This window comes from Chrysemys picta, chromosome 1, assembly GCF_011386835.1.
Source record: "Chrysemys picta bellii isolate R12L10 chromosome 1, ASM1138683v2, whole genome shotgun sequence".
Lineage (NCBI taxonomy): Eukaryota > Metazoa > Chordata > Testudines > Emydidae > Chrysemys > Chrysemys picta.
In genome coordinates, this window is record NC_088791.1 from 85390408 (window position 1) to 85406967 (window position 16560).

The following is a 16560-nucleotide window of genomic DNA, read 5'->3' on the forward strand; positions in this document are numbered from 1 at the left end:
ACCAATGAGAAAAAATAAGAGCAAAATAATCATTGTCCTATACTGGGATTTTTAATTTTTATTTGTTTAGTCTATCTGATGGTTGAGACAAGAAAGGAGACTATGTATGATACTATTTAAAATTATTCCTTTATTAGAAATTATGTCATTTTTCAGTGATCTTGAAGTTTCATTCTGCCCCAAAGAAGTCATTGATAGTTTTGCCAGTTAGCATCATATTTACAGAGTAAGCAAATGGATTCTAAACCAGAAATATTGTTGCTGATATTTCTATACATAGTCCTAGGCTGACCCTATTATGTAGTTTCTTAGGCTTCTGTCACAGGAACAATACTTAGTAGGCTTTTGTTTCCTTTATAAGTGAATGTGAAGATGATGGTAATATTTGCTTTACATTCATGTTTGAATGAAAATGTTTGGTAAACCAACTAACTCTAAGGATAAAAAGAACAAATCTATAAATTGTAATTTTCCTGAACTGAACATTTCTTATCAAAAGTGTGCATTCGGGACACTTTTCCTTCTCCTAAAGATAGCTATTTAGTCCATTAGTAGATTTTTTTTCCCTGCCAGCCTGGCTTCCTGTTGGTTTGACTGTGGAGTAGCAGGTGTACAATTCCAGAGTGTCTTTAAAAGTGGCTCAGCGGGGCTTCTCTGCCGTGCGTTCACAGGAGACAGCTCATCTGTTTAATCCTTATGTTTTAGTCAACCTTTCTTATTATGCGGACAGAGCTCTGATGCTCAGCTGGATTTTGACTCTCAGAATGAATTGATGGAGCTCTTTGATCTTTCTGTGTATTGCATCTGTTTCATCTTTCATCTTAATGCATGATCTTCACAACTCCAGCTAGCGCTTTATTTATTTATTTTTCCACTTGAATCCATCAATTTTACTTTGTTCTCCTTTTTTGGCATTCCTTTTTATGTGCAATGAACTTGATTGCATAATTTTAATATAATGATAATTAAGTTGGTATTTGTATTTAAAAATACAGAGGAAGACCAAGACAACCATGTTTATTTAGAAACATTTCCAGAGACTTGATCAAAATCTTTAAATAAGACATACACATCTTTACAAGTTTGCAAATTATTGTATACAATGTGTGTAATTAACAGACCCAATAGTGAAAGGGAAGAAGATGTAATTTCATACATATTTGGAAAAGCCCACCACTCGAACTAAAAAGTCTCGTAAGTTAAGATTTCTAAGAGTATTTAGAAGTATAACTAGAACTAATATCATGTAATGCATTCTTGAGATTTCCCATTAACATTTCAGGCTATAGGCCCTAATTCAGTAAAGCACTTAGATGCAAGTCCTTCCCTATTCAGGACAACACTTAAACATGTGCTTAAAATTAAGCAAGTGCTTAAGTATTGTCTTGAATAGGGACGTTTTTCTGAATCATGACTTTAATCTACGTCAGACAATTCTGATTAAAAATATTCATAAAACCATGTAGTAGCTCTGTTAAATTGCATATAATTGGTAGCAGTTTTGTTGTTTTAATGAAACCAAGAAACGTGCAATTTCAATTATTCTTTTAGTTCAACTGAAAGACTGTAGAAGTGAAGCATTTTGTAATTGTATGTTTGATTCTTATGCGTATACCAGAGAATTTGTGAATTCTTTTGTTTTCTGTAATATTTAGTCAATGTTCAGTTGTGACAGTCCAGTTGTTGTGTGTGTGGGTAATGTACAGTGCTGCAAGAGCTTTTACAAGTGAGCAAGAAGCTGTTGGGTTTCCACAGCCAAAAACTCAAGAGAGTTTTCAAAGGGTCTTTTCTCATGAGGGGTTTACTGGCATATTTGATTGTCATGCACATCCTAAATATGTATCACAAACAGCATATACAAATGTTTGAATAACCTGAAGTCAGGTATCACCTACAGGGTAATGAACTTACTGCTTTTGTCCACCCACACAGAATGATGAACCTAGTTTGATTTAAGAAATCTCTTGGAAATAGGCAACAACTGTGGACTGCATTTCTTAGTGGAGTGCTCCCAATGCTGAAATTCAGTTCCTCGGTTGGTCTGACAAAGCCCAGCCATCAGCTCTATCTGTAAAGTCCCAGGCTCCTGTCTGAGGGGGAGGATTTTTTTACGACTAATGGGTTAGTCCTTCAGTAATGTTGCCTATAGTATAGTATAGTATATCAACTGAATATTGATACTTCTTTAAATATTTTTGTACATGTGATATTATGAACAGTTCATTTTTATACACCACAAATAAATTAATTAAATTAAAACTTTTACTGTTTTTTTCAGATATGTTTTTCCCTAAAAAGATAGCTTAAAATTTTCAAAGCCACCTAACCGATTAGGACACCTGTTACTTTAATACTAATGGATGGTGGCTATCCAAATCTTCTAGGTGGTTCTGAAAATCTCAGCCACATAGTACATACATATGAACCGTCCATTATGTGTATGCCAGGACCTTGTTTGCAGTACACACATTTATAAAACTGGTCAGACATCACAAATGTTTCTGAATGCTTATATATCTCTCTAAACGTTTGTAGATAATCATATTTTGCTTTGTGCTTACTTGAGGTCATTGTGTCATGGATAGGTAGAGTTGATCATAAGAATAGTTTCTGTAGAAAAGAAAGTGCTGTAATGTGGTTATTTTGAAATTAGACATGCTTAAAAAATGTGTATTTTCCCACAGTATAATAAACCTCTTTCAACCAATTTTGTTCCTTTTTTGGTTTGATCATCTTTTAGTTACTGCTTGACCTTGGAATCTTACAAATGCTTGCTGTCCCCAGTCACTAAGAGTAATTTAGATGTGTTCATTCTCAGTGAGCCTCATTTTAGAGTTTATGAAAAGGAAAATGAGGCTTTGAAGAAAATAGCTACTGAGTTGGCCCATTTGGTCATTTTTGTGCCTTTGGTGCTGCTGCTCTAACTTCTCTGAAAATAATCAGGTGCAGTATATTATCTTTAAGAAAATTAAATAATAGACTTAAAATTAAGAAGCCCATTAAAATAACTTGGAAAATGATTAAGTCCCTGACTGGTCAGAGCTGGGCAGTTTGATCCTTTAATTGAGATGCAGCTTTAGGTGCATCCAGGTCCTAAATATTAGTAGTTGGGCTTTCTCGACTTTCTCTTCAGAGGATAATCCTTGTGAACAACAGATGTGCTGTTCTAATACATTTTTGTTTCCTGATGGTTTGGGTATTTTAGTTTTATACTGATTTGCTTCAGAACACTGCAGATGTGTTCTTTCAACTGTTTTATTAAGAGTCATGTACTAGAACATGTTTCTGTTGTATTATTATGCATGTTCCAGTTTAGTAGAGATCAAATGTCTTCTTTGAGAAGAGGCTTCTGCTGTACATGCACCTTTATTTTTGGAAAAATATAAAATGCTGCTTTGAAAATTAAGTAATATATCTAAAATGGAATACTATGTTGCTTGAACAGCTCAGTATTTTTTCCCCAACAAAATGGGTTATATTCATTATCTCTGTAAAAATATCCATTTAATTTAGGTTAGGTGCAGCTATCGTTCACCGTGCATATTTACTATCACATAGTATAATTCTTTCCAGTTTTCTATAAATGGGGTGGGCCTGGCCTTTAATCAGGAGAGGCTCATGGGTTTCAGGAAGTGTGCCAGAACCCGAAAGTTGTGGGGAAGGGCATGGGAGAATGACTCTCCACCCACCAATCCACACACAATGCTGCAAGCCCTACCATTATAGGAAGAAGTCATAGGACTGTGACAAGTTGACTTGGACTGATGCTTGATTCCCAAGAAAAGTTTTCCCCATGTGGAAAGCATCATTTCTTCTTCCTGAGGATGATGCAAATCTTTTCCATCCACTCTTCATTGTATAAGGCACAGGTAGCGTCTCTTTTGTGCAAGACTGTTTGGTGTCTGCAGAATCAGAAGTTAGAGTTCCCTTTTCTGGCTTGGGTGTGTTTATTTTAGTAGGCATCCATTCATTTTTTGTATCACATGGAATCTTCCTATAACACAGGTATGTGCTGACTTGTCTGCTTTCTTGTGTGCAATTGTTACTGAGTTTTGTCTTTCTCTACCATAGCGAGGGTTTATTAAAATCCTTCTTGCATTATGCAGTGACTTAGGCAAGAAGGTGCTTCTGCAGATAACTACAATGGGAATGAGATTGCTTGTTTACCCTGTTGGGGAAAAGGTGTATGTTGTTTCTACCTGCTGAATAGACATTGGTCCATCCACCTCCTGGATAGATGGGCCCTATCCCAGGCCTGCAAGCCAGAAGGGGTAGTACAGTTGGTGCTGGTATTCAGCTCCAGTGTAGTAGAACTTGATATTGTGTCTGGTGCAAACAGTGTTTGAATATCCAGAGTAACCAAGGAGATCTCTTCAACAGGTTTATCAATGCAAGAAAAAGGCAGTGGCTGACAGAGGCAAAGGAAGTTCTTCTTACTGCTCTCAGGTGCGTCTCTTCCTTTATCATCTTGGCTACAGCCCAATAAAATCAAAGCCCTTCAAGCCAACAATCTTCTTACTCAATAAAGTTGAGTCTTTTGCCATTATAAAACAAACCCTAGAATGTAAGTATTATTATTTTTCTTATGATTTATCTGTTTTACAGTAATGCCCACAATGGGCTAGGTGCTAGCCAAACATATAGCCTCCCTCACAGCGCTTATGATTGACGATGCCAAGAGTGATTTATTTCAGAGGTGGTTGAGTTTTGTAAAACATTTGAAGTTTTCATTCTGATCAATAAAATACACAAACATTTTGTCATGCAAGATGATTCATGATCTGCAGTACTAAAAACAATATCAATTTCTATACTGTTGTATACCCTCCCCCCAAAAAAAGCCTGATTCTTGGCTCACTCAGGAACCAAACTGCTATAGGCTCTAGGGATGGCTGAAAAATAATAGTTCCGTTTTGAAAAAATGTCAGTTTTAACATTTATTTTTGTTCTAGAATGAAACAGATCTTTTGAAATTTTTCGTGAAAAAGTGTGTGCATTTGCGTTTGTGTGACAGAGACCCACCTTGGAATAGCTACAAGGTACAGAGCAATATAAGGGAAATATGAGCCCATGAGAGCAGGGACTTAAATATGGGTCTCCCACATCTCCCTTAAATATGGGCCCTACCCACTGGCTATTGGCTATTCTGAGGTGGGTCGCCATCTCTCTCCCACTTTGACCAGAAATTCTATCCTAGACCTGAGAAACCTTGCATATGAAAATTTTGTCAAAATGAATACATTTCTACAAAACTTAGTGATTTCAGTGTATTGGCATTTTCTGACAACAAAACTCAACTTTTGTCAAAAAAAGTCCTGACCACCTCTAATAGGTTGTTTCCCTGCAGTTGCACATAGAGGATAGCAACTTTAAAGGGGGGAATTAATGCAGCACTGAGCTGTTCTAACTTCTGATGGGTTGGAAAGGCATTTACCATGAAGAGATGCTTCCTTCTTAGGTCTGTCTGTGCTCCTGCCCCATATGTTCCTCCAAATCTACAGAGTTGCGCCATGCTTCGTTGGCTTCTTGCCCTTATATTGCTCCTCTGTTCCCCTCTGTACCTTTTATCATAGTCAAGCATCTTAGGGTTCTTATTAATTGGCAGACACTTGACACAAAAAGACATAATTTTTAAAACTGCACCTCTACCCCAATATAACGCAACCCGATATAACAAGAATGCGGATATAACGCGGTAAAGCAGCGCTCTGGGGGAGCGGGGCTGCATGCTTCGGCGGATCAAAGCAAGTTTGATATAACACAGTTTCACCTATAACGTGGTAAGATTTTTTGGCTCCCGAGGACAGCATTATATTGGGGTAGAGGTGTACTGTATTTGAATATTGAGCTTTCCCTTAATTACATTTTTCATTTTTATTTGAATATAACATTTACATACTTCATTTTATATCATTTACATTTCACTTAATATTCTGTAATACAGTGTTGAGTTGTAACAAATGGAAGTTTATTATAGTTGTCTTTTTACAGTTAAACCACCAAGTACATTTATTTTATTTAAAAGTAAATGAGCTTATATTAAACTGGCTTGCGCAGTGCAGTTTTGACAGGTATCTTGATCCAAACAACTTAAAATACTCATCACAGTTTTTTTGCGTTAGTTGGTTGTTCCTGCTCCTTCATAAAGTTGTTTAATCTTGTTTTGCCTTTTCTTTGTGATCTGGGATCTTGCTTGCTACAGCAATCTCTGTGGAAAGTTCGGGAGTGTGTTTTGCTCAGAGCAGGTGTCTCCGTTGGATCTGGGTGGTCACAATTATGGTCCCTGTGAGATGTTAGTGGAGGTGTCTTCCTCTCTCTGAACCTGGAGCTGCTGCACAGTAATTATGCTGTGCTTCCTCCTGGTTGAGGATTCTTTCCCTAGAGTCTGTTCTTTAATTATTTTCTTGCTGTGCATCTTCTGTGCCCTTTACTCCACCATACTTCTCTCTCCTCCTGTTCTAGGCATAACGTCTAGCACCTTCTACTAAGTTCTCTTCCTCTGCTTCCTCCTTGTGCATTCCCTTTGTGATTTCCCCCCAAGCCCTATACACTCCTTGCCAATTTGCTATTTTCTTGAGATACCATTTTACATTAGATATCAATAGGAAGAACAACTGATTCTGGGATTTTCAAAGGCTTAAGGGAATTAAAAGCCTAAATCCCACTAATTTTCAATAGCAGTTGGGTGCCTAACTTCCTTTGCCCCTTTGAGAATTCCAGCCTTAGAGTCCAGTTGTGTAGTGAATGAAAAAAAACAAAAAGTTTGTCACATTTATACACAATGGCCAAACTTAAATGCCGGTGATGTACTACTTTGAACATTCTTTCATGCTGCCCTTTATGGATGGTACAGCTTCCCCAAATTAAGCAATTAAACCACTACCTATTCTCCTTCACATCCCTCCTCAGCTGACAATGCCTAGGAAAGTAGCCAAGTGAGGATGCCACTACCGATATATGTGTATATTTCATATTATTAAAAATGAGAAAGACTTAGCTACCAACATATGGTGAATATAGCTCATCTGTGCAAAGAATAAAATAAAGTAATATTATTGTTGTCTCAGCCTCCCACCACTCCCCATTTCTTTGTTACACTCGCTTGTTGCATCTGGTCTTAAACCCAAGCTGTATGCTGGGTCTAGCGCCTGCCTCATCTTTATGTTTGTACAGTGCCTAGAACAGTAGGGTCTGATACTGATTAGGGCCTATATGCAGTAGGGAAATGCATATAAATGATAAAAGACATAGTGCACAAATGGTTTCTTAAATAACCAGTGAAATCCTGGCTCCATTGAAGTCAAAGGGAGTTTTGCCATTTACTTCAAGGTTTACCTCTATAAGCAGAGGTCCCTGTTTCAGCGTTTTGTATGGCTGTAAATATTTTCCTGCCTACTTTCAGTCCAATAAATAGCAGAATAAAATTCTATTATAAGGATCAATTTGGGCAATTTGTGTTTTGATGATTAAGATAGGTCTAAATGATCGTTTCATCCAGACCCCTTAAACTCTCCTCATCAGACAGTGGCATAAAAGCAGAATTTCACACTTAGAAGGACAAAGCAAGCTCTTATAGCATTGTAATTTCAAGGCAACATAACCAGATTATACCTGACGCTCTCATAAGCTGTTACATTTTCTATCCGCAGCTATTTTCTCCCTGGTGTTCAAAAGCGTGTGAAATTTTTATCAATCTTTGAAAACTTTAAAGAAAAACAAAGAAATGACTTTCAATATGATCACTGAAAGTGAATAAACAAACAAGTACATGAGCTCTGAAAGGATATGTTTTTTGGAAAACAGGCTCTGATCCAAATAGTCAAATGTTCACTGCAAACAATTCGGCCAAAACTGAAGTCCATCCTATAGTTCCTATGTAAATGCTACAAAGTAAAAAGAAGAGTTCACAAAAATGTTTGCATGTTATTATAAATTGACGAGCCTCATGGACGGTACTTACGCCTAATTTGTTAAATGTAATATCACCATGCCTTTGTTATTGTACAACCGTGCTTAGTATTAGTTTTTTTTATTTTCACTACTTGTATACTGTTTACTTTTTCAATTCCACAATATTTAATTCACGTTTTGGTACTTCACAATATGCTTAGTTTTTAACAACAATCTTGAAGCCAGGATGCAAAACTGTCCAATTTTCTAGTAAATAAAAAAGGTCAAACATAGTGTTGCTTCCTAGAGCAAGGCTGAAATTAACTATCAGATTAAATTTAGTTAGGGTGCTTTTATATTATGAGGTTATAATTTATTTGCATTTTTTAACCTTCTCACAGTGTAGGCTCCACTAATCGGAATTTATAGACTATCAAACTAGTTGAGAAGGATGATGTCTACAGAGAAGCCTTTAATGGCAGCTAACTGCTTCTATGGGCCCAATTAAGGCTATCCAACTGTGAAACACAATCCCTTGGGTAACAGTGCAGTCATCCTACCCATATTTTGGGGGAGGAGGATGGAAGGGAATATCCAGTGTAGCTTTAAAAAAGGGAGTTTTGTAAATTTTCAAATTATTTTTTTCGATTCTTTAAATTTTCAAGATGCATTATTAATAAGGTCAGGGTTGAAGTTCCTCTCTGCAGCGTTACATATGCACCACAGTCCGAACTTGAAGCCCTAGTCACTGTGCTAGAGATATGGATGTGCTTTTGGTCCCAAATCAATCTTGTCACTCCTCAGAAAGCAATGAAAGATAATAAGTACTATTCACCTGATTGCCTTCCTGCTCTGAGACAGCTGGTGACGCTTGTCTTCCTGATAACCAGGAGTTTCAGATCTAAGGCAGGGATAAAGAAAAGCTGGGAGCTTGCTGAATCTAAATTTGACAGTCGATGGCTGTGTAGAGGGTCAGGAGGGATAGAATCTGTGACACGTATAAGAAAGGAACAAAATTTATCTGCTCTGGTTGCAATGATTAGATGTCTCGTTGTCTGGCTTTCTTACAGTGGATGATTGATCATACCCGCCAGCTGGCTAATATCATAATTAACAAAGTTGCTACCACGTCTGAGAAGTATAATCGAAAAATTTACCAGCAGCGTGATGCCATTGTCACAAAGATCATAAGCACTGCAGAGTCAACTTTTGCACTCGGGAGCTGCAGAACTATGTAGATGTGCTGAGAAGGGGTGCACTTGTACAGCTAAAGGTATGTTTGTTCTTTGCACAATAGCACTTGCTCTAATTGTCTCTCGTTAATTTAGGCAAATGTTCTTATGACTTTGAGGTGCCATTTCATGGTGCCACATGGAGAAATTTGGTTGTTTTATCATTGGATTTTTAAAGCAGTTATAACAGAAACCAAAAATAAATTTTACCCAAAAATAAAAAGATGAATAATCAAAAATATAGTCGGGCACTGTGCACCTTATTTTTATACTAGTCATTATCTTATCAGACACGGATTGTCAAAACCGTGAATGTGGTTGTTGTCATTGCTGATTTTCTCAGTTATAGGTATTACAAAAATGTTGCCTGCTTATCATTTAGAAACTAAAAATATTGTTCAATTTGTATTTTGTGATATTTTCTTAGGGTTTTTATTTTAGTTTGAATCTGATTAAAAGATGAAAGGAAACAGTTAAAGCACAGGGCTCTTCCATTTGTAATTTAATGTTAAGGAATGTTGTTGCTAAATAGATGGTGTTGCTAAAATATACATGTTTGTATTTACATCTAGATGTAAAAACTGAGAACAATGTCTGAGCTGCTATCTAGAGACCCAATTCACATTGCATTTATAAAACATTCTGTAAGCATTTCACTTATTCTTTTCTATATTTACTTGATTCTCAGAGTTAAAAATTATTCCGTTGAGCCTTTTCTTCTTTGCAACTGTATTTTTATATTTGTGTGCTCTACTTGGTTGTTCAGTTATGCGCCGGAGTATGTGTTGAAATGCCAGCCTGACATATTGCTAATGAGTGTGAATATTGACAGTGACAGGAGTGTTTGTATGTGTGTGTCTGTGTGCCATATAAAAAAACCAAAAGAGGAAGAGAGAGAGACAGAAAAGGAAATTCTGGGAGGTAAAAGAATATTATATTTATATTACAGTGTGTGACAATGCTATTGTTATAGTTAAATAATAAATTTGAAATATAAATGGGGTAGTATACAAAGGTTCCTCCACTTCCTCGCAGGGATTAGTAAGGCCAGTGTAGGAGCCTTTTGCTTATTACTCTTTGTGTGCACAAGTAATTGTAACTTTTCAACATCAATTTCTGGAATTTTGGAAGCAAATTCCTTGTATTGCACTCTAGTTTTATATCAAGGCTTCAGTAGGTGTTCTTTTGGACTTCTACATACTTAACAGTGAAGGTAAAATTTACCTTAGGAGCATTCAAATTATATTGTTTGACTGGAAGCTGGAAGGATTGTGTTACAAATTAGCTAATATGATTGATTTATTTTGGATAAAAAATGGAAATATCTATGCAGACCCTTTCTGTTAGCAGCTAAGTCTTGTATGGTTTTCAAGATACGTTAAAATCATTAATAATGAAACGTAATTCTGGATAGTATTTTAGAGAGCTATTTTGCAGTCCTCAGCCTAATTAAATGCAGTAAGATATTACTTTTAATTAATAGACAACATAAGAAGTGGCAACTGAAACCCTCATTTTTAATGGACAATGCCTTCCTATCAGAATAGGACATTGCTCTGGCTGGAAAATGTTATTCCTATCATCAATTTCCTATTGTCAGTGGTTTTAACATAGCCTGGTATTTCTATTGCTATTTAAGAGCAGTTTAAAAAAATTACAAATCAATATTTTGTTTCGAATAGGAAATGTAGTGAATAGCAGCAAAATAGATTAGTGATGTAATTGCAGACAATAGGCAAGATTAAGTTACTAAAACAGTGTATTGTTGTTTTAACCTAAACCCCATAATATTTTATGTAATTGAGACTTTGTGCATTGTTAGAACTCAGTTGGAGTATCAAACCTCTATGAGGATTAGAGGGGTCCACTAAAGCAGTGTCACAGCAGATGTGCCTGGTTTTTAACAGGATTATCTCCTGAGATGTGAAGAAATGAACTCTTGTAATAGTTTTAGAGGAATTAATAATGTTAGTAAAATGTTAATGGTGAATGTGCTAATGTAAAGAGTTAGAAGATTAGTAATGCATTCTTTTGCATGGAAATAAGAATATAATAAATTTCCTGCAGGTGATTGGAGCTGCAGCAATTTTATTGTAGATTAAAGTTTTATTGACCTTTGCTAGGGTGATTAACCCTTCTGAAATTAAAAGCCAGGGCTAAATTATTCCGTCCAATTTAAATGCAAACACAGAAAAGAGTGGTATGTCATTCACGATTTTAAAAAAATGTTTTAATTTTCATTTTTGCATGTCAGTGAGATGCGATTGCAGAAAGAGGAGGATTTAGTTCTGGCAAAACTAGTCCAGTGGCAAAGTGCAGAACTGATGTGGCTGTCATGGTAAAGGAATTCCGGAATAAAGAACCATTGTCTGAAGCTAATCTTTACATGCAGGAGCTAGATGGTATCAATGGGAAAAAATGGGAACTCATTAAAGAGGTATGATATATAAGTCATATTGATGTGTTTTGTCTCCCTTAGAACTTGATCCAACAAAGACTTTACACAAGTAAGCAACATTACTCTTGTGAGTAGTCCTATTGAAGTTAACAGGACTACTCTCATAAGTAATGTTGCTGACCTGCGCAACCCTTTGCAAGATTGGTCTGTAAGTAATAAACATACTTTTATCTAACACACAAGCATTTGGATCTTGATCCTGCAGGGGACTGATAACTCTGGTTTTGGATCAATAAACCACATAAGCGCCTGCTTAAATATAAGCATATGAATAGTCCCATTGAAGTTAAGATCTACTCACATGCTTAGATGCTTTGACTTCGGTGGTACTACTCACATTGTGCAATATTAAGAATATGCTTAAGTGCTGAAGAGTACAAAATCATATAGCAGGATTGATCCCAAAAGTACATTTGCACTTAACCACATGTGTTACTTGAGTAGTTCATTGAAACCAATGGGACTGGTCACATGCATAAAGTTTTTTGTGTTTGCTTAACTGTTTGCAGGATTGTGGGTTGGGTTACAAGGACCACTGTACTGCCTTAGACAATTTCAGCAGTCTCCAATATAATTTCTGATAGATTTGGGTTTTACATTGGATTAGTTTTACATTAAAATTACATGTTACAAAGAGTTTTAAACCCTATTAATTTATTTGTATAAAATGGTAATATCTTGATTTTTACATACCTTCATTGCATTCTCAGGAATTCTTTGGCTCAGAAATGGCTTCAGAACTATCTAACTTGTTCTTCTTATTTAGTTTTGAAATAAACAGTAACTCCAAGTTAGTGAATAATTTTGTAGTTATTTATGGCTAAATTGTGCCTTAACAAATCACCCATGATAAGGATCTGTGTATTGCTGGGCTGCCCCGAAGCAATTCAGGAGGAAGATAATGACTGTCTGAGGGCTTGCTGACACAAAAACTGGAACCAAAATAATTCAATCCATTTAAATTCATACCTTCCATTGTTTCAGTATAAATCTGCATGTGGGATGTTCACATGTTGGATAAGAGGCTTTCACCAAAATATCAAAATGTGTGAATTAAAACCAGTACGGTTATTTTGGATCCAGTTTGTGTGTAGACGAGCCCTCAAACGGTCACTGTTTCCCTCCCAGTTCCCCCCACTCATCTGGAGAAGGAGTAAACTGTACCAGGTTAACATCCAGTGCATCTTAGGTTCTCTGGTGTGCCAGTAGATTGCAGGGCTCAAGTCTTCCCCCATTCCCTTCCCTATTCTGTCCCCTCCTGGCCATCTGCTTCTCCTCCATGGCTAGCCACAGTGCAGGTATCTGGATCAGCTGTGTAAGGACCACTTCACTAACCCATCCCTTAGTGGCTCAGTGCATAGTAAAACGTTCCTATCCTTTTCTATAGCTCTACACTATTAAAATGATAATAAATGTGCTATCTCCATTCCATATTCATTTCTTCCTCTTTCATCAAAGAATAACTCATACTGAATCTGCCAAGGTAAAGCAGTCCAAGGCATTGTAGTGCAGAAATTAAGGAGCCTGAGGTAGTAGCTCACTGCTGTCTAGTCTTTTCATTTACACTTTAAACAGCCTTCAGAAAGACAGGCTTCTGCTTGTGGGACCCCAGGAAGAAAGTGAGGAGAGATGAAAACTACACTTGTGGTGGAGTGACCTAGATGGAACAGCTGGCAAAACTATAGAGGGGATCCTCCAGAGTAATGAATTATACCTTGAGGCTTGGATTAGCAGCATGTTTAACTAAGAGATCCATTTGCTAAAAGGATCATTGCCTGATTCTTAATTATGGGACTTGCATTCCATTCCACTTTTATAAACAACTCATTGTCTCTCTTTTGTGAGGGTGTAGATTACTAATTATTAGCTATCAGCTTTTGCCTCTGCAGTTCTCAAACCTTAAACTTACCGTATAAAAATGATGATCCCAGGTTTGCCAAACTAATTTGTATTGAAATATCATGAATAATCAAATCCACACTAGGTATACCAAATAAATATTGAAATTATAATGTCCGAATTCATTTAAATACATGGAGTATGATATTTAGTACTACCTACTGTAAATTGAACAAGCTTGGTCTTCTCAGACCTGAGTTTCTTTAATAAGATTTCTTTTAATGCTAGGTATCCATCACATTTTGCTAATAAAGGGTACCTCTATAATCTCATGCATTTTTTCTTTTCATTACCATTAAATATGCCCATTCCCTCCCATATTGTAAAATTAAGTGATAAATGAGAGGGAGACGAATTAAGCGTGTATGTGTGAGAAATTCTTCATGTACTAGTCAACTTCAATGTGAACCTCTTTAGTTATTTAAATATGCAATAATTCTTTGATCAATATTAGTTAATACCAGCTTAAATTTCAGTAAATCTCAATACCAATTAATAAATGCAAAATGCAACAAATATTGGTATTTCCAATGAATGGTGAATTGTGCCATAATGGTGCTCAGTGAAGAGAAGCTCTGAACTGTATTTGTTTATATTTACTGATGTAGTCAGGGCATAACAGCCAAGCCAACTGTGTACAGTACTTGCATACATTCCATCAAAACCAGCTCTGTAATGACTTTAAGGTGGGGGAAAGCACCAGTTGGGTTTTATGTTGCTACTGTAGTGTTTTCGCTACAGTGTGTACTGTTTAAAGCAGCATTAGTGACTACAGCTTTTGTTTTGCTCTCTTAAGAAAACATTAATCAAGTAGAAGGAAGTTCTTTCAGAGACAGGTCAAATCAGCTGTTTTGATGAAATACACTGTATGTCAATGTAAAGGAACTATTTGAGAGACTATGGACGACAACTGCTGTTCAGTTTAACATTTGTATGACAAGTGGGTGAATGTCCTTCTCTTACAAGTCAATGCAGAGGAAGTGGAAAAGAGGTGAGGTTATATTGTTGCTTCATACTGCCTTCAGACAGGATGGCAGGGGGAACTTTATATGCTTTTAGTTTGTTCTGATAAAAGTTAGAAATTGCCTTATCCTAAATTCCAAGATTTGATCATAGTAACAGCAGTCACTGTGGCTAATTGATATTTTAACAGCCAAATACTTCAGAATCCTATTTTCTACCATACACTTTAATTTGTTTTCTTTTGAATTCTTTGTGAAGTGGGTAAGGTGCACTCGATAATGTACTAATACATTTTAGTGGTATTCAACTCAGACAGCTAAATTAAAACTGGAGGTTTGTTAACCCATTTAACTACGATACTTGAAAATTTAGCATTTTCATAAGTTCTACACAACAGCAAATTACGCAGTACAGTATGTGTGTGTGTGTGTGTGTATATATATATATTTCTGATTCAAATAAACGCTGTGCATTTTCAAAGCCTTTATTGGGTGAGTCTTTACACTGATAATTACAAAGAGTTAATATAGTAACATAAATATTTTAGTAGAATTGAGTAATTTTATAATATTCATATTATACATTGTGGATGTTAAAAAGTTTATTTGAAAGTGAGTATTTCTGAGCTACAGGATAGGAGAGACTTGCTGTAGTCTAAGAAATGATAACATGCTATTTTGAAGAGAAATCAATTTTGCTTTATATTGGTCTCTTATGAGAACAAGAATTAGCCTGAGGTAGGTAGAATGGTAGATTAATTTTAGACATCTGTTAAAAATCAATAATTCTCTTTGTCAATTTTTTTCATCAGGTTTAGAATTTATGGAAGACTAGCTACAAACTGACAAAGCTATTTTGTCAACTAGACTTGCATAGCCTTTTGAAAGTGCCCACAACTATGAAAACAAAAGCTGAAAATTTTAAAATCAACATGTCACTTATAAAAGCTCTGTGTACGCCTGGGATTTAGCCAAGACTCTGGAATATGATGAGTCAAAAGGTAAAAGACTATGTATTTATTGTCATAATGCGTGTTCCTACTTTGAATGTGTTGTCTAATACAAATTAAATATTGCCTTTGACATTAATATACAGTTGTCCCTATACTTTAGTAAATGTTGTTTGGTGAAAATGTAGAGGGAAAAAAAACAGGGGAACTGGTATTTAGTAAGTGGCTTTGAAAACAGAGCTGTAGAAATTTAAAGTTAAGTAATTTGTAACAGGGAATATTTTGGTGTAATCTGGTATTTACTATTTTACACTGTTAAGATGAGATGAACATGGTAAGAGAGCTCTTACATGAATGGGAAAAAAGAGAGACATTTTTAGTGGTGTTTTCTTTAAGATAACTAACATATACCTTCTCTGAAGAAAAGAAAATGAAAATGCGCTGAGGGCATTTTCATTAAGAAATTGCTAGACAGGATATGAGAGCATGTTTGACCAGCATAGCCCATAAATACACAAATATTTGAAGAAACATTAACCTTGTAAGTCCTGTCTGATAATCATTAAACCTCTACTCAGACATGAAACAACTGTTCTATATGGAAACATTAATGAATACATTTATACAAAAAATACAGTCCTATTTCTGAAAATACAGGCCAATTAAACAGTGAGATTTAATTTAGGTATTTTTCACTGAGGCTGCATCAGGTATGTATTAGTGCTGATTTACCCTTATTTCCTCATCTTATCTGCAAAAAGAGACTCATGCTTATTGGAATATTACTGAAGAATCTAGCTTTCCCCCCAAATTACACACTTTTTGCATAAATGTGCCTAATTACCTGAATTCAGTTTTGATTAGCAGTGTTAATTGATGCAGCTGTGGATGGGATCTGTTTACCTAAATTACCATGTGCAAACAGCAATACGTCTGAAAGTGAATATGCTAAACTGAAAATACTAATTAACTAAGACAAATTGTTATTCAAGTCACATCTCAGAGCTTTTTAATGAAAGCCTGGATGTGTCAGAGCTTTATAATATTCAGACAGAAATGTCTATATTACATATGATTTCTAAATTTAATTCCTGGGAACAGATGGGATGTCGGCCGGGGTTCTTTTGAGTTGCTTCCAGTATTAATGTGAAAATTTTACTCTATTGGCA

At 35.9% G+C, this 16560-nt stretch overlaps 1 long non-coding RNA gene across 5 annotated transcripts in view; it reads left to right on the plus strand.

The window, feature by feature from the left end:
* The window catches only part of LOC101931335 (uncharacterized), a 95683-nt gene that overhangs the window by 54724 nt on the left and 24399 nt on the right, over positions 1 to 16560 (plus strand). For 4 of the 5 annotated variants that reach the window (XR_010591354.1, XR_010591348.1, XR_010591347.1 and 1 more), the window contains 4 exons: positions 4381 to 4446; positions 8961 to 9163; positions 11377 to 11559; positions 15254 to 15442. This is a non-coding gene — a long non-coding RNA (uncharacterized LOC101931335). Of the gene's footprint in view, positions 1 to 4380; positions 4447 to 8960; positions 9164 to 11376; positions 11560 to 14275; positions 14471 to 15253; positions 15443 to 16560 lie in introns of all 5 variants that reach the window. The other variant, XR_010591349.1, reaches the window with a different exon arrangement.